Below are 6,014 nucleotides of genomic sequence, written 5' to 3'. Positions count from 1 at the left end.
CAGTTTGGGATGCATTTCTGGGTGCAGTCTCGCTGTAGCGAGAGGGTCTCGCTATAGTAAGATTCTCCAGAAACCAGGGTGCAAAATTCATCTGAGATTTTTGCTGTAGCGACAAGAGGGATCGCTGCAGCAAGAGATGTCTCGCTACAGCGAGAATGTGCCACTATAGCGAGAGTGTCGCAACCTGAGGGGTTTTAAAAGGAGGTTTAGGGATGGGGATTTCATTTTCCTATTTCCCTTCCCAATCTTTTCGATTCTCTCGACCCAAAACCTCATTCTACCGATTAAATTGCCTCGAAAGTTATTCGGGAGCTAGATTGAAGGTTGAATCCGTGTGGAAAACGGTTGGAGGTGAGTTTTAACAGTTAGAGTTTTCATTTTTCATCCCCTTTCTCCGTTTCTCAGTTTCCTTGGATTCTTCTGGGGTTTTCCATGCATTTAGGCCGAAATTCGTATAGAGAACACTTCTGTAGTTGAATTCGAGTGTGGGTCTTCAATCCAAGGTAAGAGGGGACTCTACCCTATCTCTTTGGGTTTAATTGTCGTGTATTTTGATGAATATTGTAATGTGAGTGAGATAGAGGGTAGGAAATATGTATTTGATGAAATTTACTGTGTGTTGTAAGGTGTGATAACATGTGGAAACCCATGACGAGTGATTATGTGGTGTGAGTATGCTAATACTTGATGAATGAGAAATGTAAATGTGAATTATGTTGTAAATGCATGTAGGCACTTGTGCCGTATATTTGAATGAATATTGTGAATAAGTGTGGGCCCAAGGGCCGTGTAATATGCATGAAATGGACTTTGTGTCGTGCACTGTAAAACGAATGTCGGCCTAATGCCGTACATGACTGTGGGCATTGTGCCGTATACTAAGAATGAATATTGTAATGTGTGTAAATGAGACGTAATTAACGTCGGTATAATGTGTTGTGAATGGTTCAGCGATATACTCGGGGTGTAGAAGATAGGGACGGTAGAAATACCTTGGGGAAGAGGGAGTGGTGGTGACACCGACAGTAGAGCGGGTGCACCACGGGCGCTACATTCTCTTCCTGACTAGACCTCTGACCACTACCTTTGATGAGCGACCTATGACTGTCCACGTGGTATCCGTGAGGCGGGGGTAACCGATGACCATCCATAGTGAAAAATTTGTGATCACAGTGCAACAGAGAACGTGGCTGGCGTGCAATGAGTGCACGGGATTATTGTTTGATAATTACGTATGGGTGTAACCTGTTTGGTGTCGTGAGTGCATCGGTATTGAATTGACATGAATTGAGTGGTAATGCTGCCTGTGAATATGTTTATATGAATTGTAATAGGAATGAGGTAAAATATGTGCAAGGTGAGGCTCTATGTTTGTTTGTGTAATAAGTAGTATAAAGTATTCACCCTTACATTCATTTTTCAGGTAATTAAAATGATCAGCACTGGACTCAGTGAAGGGGTGGATGGAATTGCTATACGACTTAGAATATTATTTGAAATTGGTGTATTTGAATAGGTCTTGCAGTAGTTAATTGATATAAACTTGTAACCCTTTCCTTCACTTTGAAATGTTTGATGAAACCACGTACTGAAGTAGCAATGAAAGAAAAATTTTATTATCCATATTTTGTGAAATTTATTATTTTAAAATTAAATTTAAAGTGTTACATAAGCGAGGCTAAGTCTTGCTAAACTTCACATTTTGGAGCGATCTCGCTCAAGCAAGATTAGTCTCGTTCAAGTTAGAAAGAATAATATCACCCCAACTGTCCTCTCGCCTAAGCGAGAAGTGATCTCGCTCAGGCAAAAAGTGACCTTGCCCAGGAAAAGTGAGCTAACTTAGGTGAGGATTTGTAGGAAAAATGGAGAGCTCTCTGGACCCATTCTTGCTCAGGTGAGAATGTCTCTCGTTCAAGTGAGAATAGCAGCAAACTGGGTAAAACCACTATCTGGTTTTCTTGTCCAAGTGAGAGTAGAGCTTGCTCAAGTGAGAACGCGCGGGTTTGGAGGGATATTTAAGGAATCTTTAAAACTTTCATTATCTCACCAAACAACTTTCCCTTCTTGTTTTCTCTTTGTTCTCTCACCTTCTCTTCTCAGAGAAAACCTCTCCCCAATCTGAGTGTGAACTCCTATTCCATTTAGATCCAAGTAAGTTTCCAAAGCTTAGTTCTCCAACTTCACTCCTTATCCCTTCATTTCTCTTTCTCAACAGTTTTCTACTTTGTCATACTTAGGAGATCTAAGTCCTTTAGATGATATTTTATATCTGGGTGTTGTATCTCTCCCTTGGGACTCACGAGGAGTGTGATCTAAGAAACCTATTTCCAGATAAAGGGAGCTTGTCCTAAGTTGCTATTATTACTCATCCAAATAATATATGCACTTGTGTATGAATCTTGATTTAGTTGAGAGTAGATTGATATATGGATAAACCTTATGGTAGAACACAAAGTATGTATGATGGGATTCTCTGTTATTACATAAATGGTATGAAAACCAATTTTGAAAATTGATCTTACCTATGACGAATGTTTAAAATACTATAGTAACATAATATAACATGCTAAAAATGCTTGATATATGATGTAAATCTATTATGCTGAGATTGGTTGATAAATGTTATGACTTTACACTGGTAGTGGATAGTGAGAAAATGTTGTTAACCACTTGGTATCATAGCCTGATGGGAAAATATAAATAGATCTGTGGATTATTTGTGACTCTTTCTCTAGATCTGGATTTATATTTCATGTACAGTATTTTAATTCGGTAAATTTAGTTTTTTATGAAATATCTTTACATAAAGTACAATATTCTAAGTCATATTGGTTGAGGATAGTAAGGATGATTCGACGATGCTTTATTCAAACGGAATGGATGAACATAAGAAGACGGTGGCTATAGTAGGGATATTTCTATGTTTGTAAATCTGTAAAAAAAAAAAAAATGAGTCCAAAAATAACCAGATCTAGAGAAAAAGTTATAGATTATCTTACAAATATATTTTTATGGAACTAAATGAGGGTGATGAACTAGAGTTTATTTTATGATGTCACCTCTTCTGTATCTCTCTTAGATCTAGCTTTAGCTCATCCTCCTTTCCCTCTAAAACCAATCTACTCCTTAATGATCAGCAAAAATAGACTTCACACCCAAATACAATCTCTTTGATGAATAAGTTTGTTTTGAATAGATAAACCAAAACATGAATGACTGGACCATCCCAAAAATCCCACAGGATATATTATATGTTCCTAAAATACTAGTTTTGTTCAGACTACCGTCATCAAGCTTTCTTCCTTTCTCTCTCCACTAGTCTTGAGCTAGTTCTACCGCTGCTTCAGTGTTCAATGTTTTAAATTTTATTTATATTTCTGCATATTTACATTTTGCATTTCATTTAGTAGTCCTGTTACTGCCTACTTTCTCTTTAGCTTTTTTATTTCCTTGATCCAACTTGTCTCTAGTGTATATATATATATATATATATATATATATATATATATATATAGTTATTCTGCATTATAATGATTTTATCATTCTAGAGTCGAGTTACATATTTAGGTGGTTAGATATGTAACGATAGAAAGAAATGTTGAGCTATGCTATATTTGGATCCAGATACCATGGTGGGTCACTCCTAAACTGAAAAATTTTAAATTTTCTCTGCCTTACTTAGGCAGTAAAACCAGTTGGAACTAAATTGTTGTATTAGATGGGCTGGGTATTGGTGAAATTGTTGCATTGTTTTGCTAAGAGCTGTGAATGCACTAAGTTGTATAAATATTATATTTATATTCTGTATTTTATGACGATGGTTGTTTGTTGTAGAAGTTCACCCTTACATTTTATCTATGTTGGCATGTGTGCTGCGATGATCATACATTGATATGTGAGTAGGTGTGACAGGTGGTGCATGCTGGAAGATCTAGGTAAGAAGTGATTAGAGTTTGACATTTTTTTTAGATCTGTAGCTCTACTTCTTTTGTTAGTCTAGGTCTTAGCTGTGAGTTTAGACTATTTAGCTATAGCTTTGGTCATGAAATGTAATTATTTTATTATAAATTTGTATTTTTGAGTTCCATGCCGAGCAACTCTTGTACGAATATGGCTAAGGGATGATTATATGTTCTGAGTTTTATGAGGATGTCCTTGAGGCTCTACTTTACCATTAAGATGTTGAGTTTTTATTTTTCATCGATCATCTTGAGTTAAGTTTTGATTCTTTTTAAATGCTTAAAATTTATACAGGTTATAATTGGGTAATATGTCACATATCCTTACCAAAAAGGAGTTGTGATAACAGTAACAATATACAAGTGTTCACATAGAAGAAAAAGCAACTTGATATCAATTCGTAAAAGATGCAAAAAAAAGTCGCCACATGTGTCCATTGACAATTTATGTTAAAGACTCAAATAAGTTAAAATTAAGATTTTGAATTTGGATATAATAAAAAATATACTAAAATAAGATAATATATTTAAAAATAAAAAAAATCTTTATTAAATATGTTGCCAATATATTTTCTAGGTTGTCAACATTAACCCATAAATATATTTACAAATAATGATAAAATAATATAGGTTATAGGTGACTCTTGGAGTAACTCTTTTTAAGCTTATATAGGTTTAAAATGGGTAGGCCTATTTTGTTAGCTCTAGTCAAGTAAAAAAAAAAAATTCAAATTTAATTTGAGCTCATAAAGTGGTGCTCTAACTCAATAAATTTGGTTTCCTTTTAGGCTTACCTTACATAAAATGTGATTGAATCAAGCTAGAAAATTTGAATTTAAATAAAGACAAAATTTAAAATTTATACCCAAAAAACAAAAACCTTATATTTTATCAATCATGTTTAGCCATACTTAATTGGACAAACTCGTTTTACGACTTTATTCCATGATATCTTTATTAGTAGTTGACTTAAATATGTTTTTAATCATTATATTTTAGTAAATTCTTTTTCAATCACTTCAAAAAAAAAATTATCCCTACTATTTTATGATTTTTATTTATCATCTTATTAGCATTACTCTATTTTACCTTTTTTGAAACAGTTTGCATAGCGAAATAATATAATTGCTCTTTGAAGATGACTTTAAAGAGTGATTAGTATGTAACAGTTGTCCAAAAGTGACTTTGGAGAGCAGTTAATATGTGACTGTTATCCAAAGTTAAACTTTTAGACAGTAGTTATGAATTAAACATTCTCAAAAGTCATTTTTGGAGTATGATTATGTATCAACTACTCTTGTACATTAAAATTTTAAAAAATTCTAACAATTTCTAACTTATAAAACCACATAAAGATAGATCATTGCTCAACTCATAGTAGTTCTATGAATCTCTTCTTTTTCTTCTTTGAATTTTACACGCTAACAAAGTTAGTTCTTTCCTAACTATAGCTACTTTTTTTACACTTTTCTCTCCATTCTCTCTTTCTTTCTTTTTTTCTCTCTATTAACAATGAAACTTACTATTATTTTAATCTTTTTTTTTTTCTGTTGAAGTGTTTTATTCATATAGATGTAAACTATTTGGTTAATACAATATACAAGCCTGAGTTTTAACAAAACAAAAAATTGATTTAGGTTTTTGATAAAAAAAAATCTAACAAATAAAGAAATTTTGAATTTCAAACATATAAATTCAAGTTTAAATATAATCATAAATTAATTTATAATTACAATAAAAAACTCACAAGCAAAGAAATTTCAAATATTAAATTTATAATTTATATTTTAAAAAATATTTATAAATATTGTATATTTAAGTAACACGTAAAGAAAGATTAGAATGAAGGTGTTCTCCAAATAATTTAAAACCACACTAATATCTTTTCTATCATAGTATAGTGATTTGGTGATTTACTTAAAAAAATATTTTTAAATATCAATTTTTACATCTATTAGATGAACTAAAAATAACAATTTTACTAAAATACACAAATCTTACACAAAAAATTTATTTAAAGAAACTAAAACAAAAATGTTAATAAAATATACAAAT

The sequence above is a fragment of the Abrus precatorius genome, unplaced genomic scaffold (assembly GCF_003935025.1).
Source record: "Abrus precatorius isolate BTA unplaced genomic scaffold, Abrus_2018 Scaffold2, whole genome shotgun sequence".
Taxonomy (NCBI): Eukaryota; Viridiplantae; Streptophyta; class Magnoliopsida; order Fabales; family Fabaceae; genus Abrus; species Abrus precatorius.
This window is presented reverse-complemented; position numbering follows the sequence as displayed.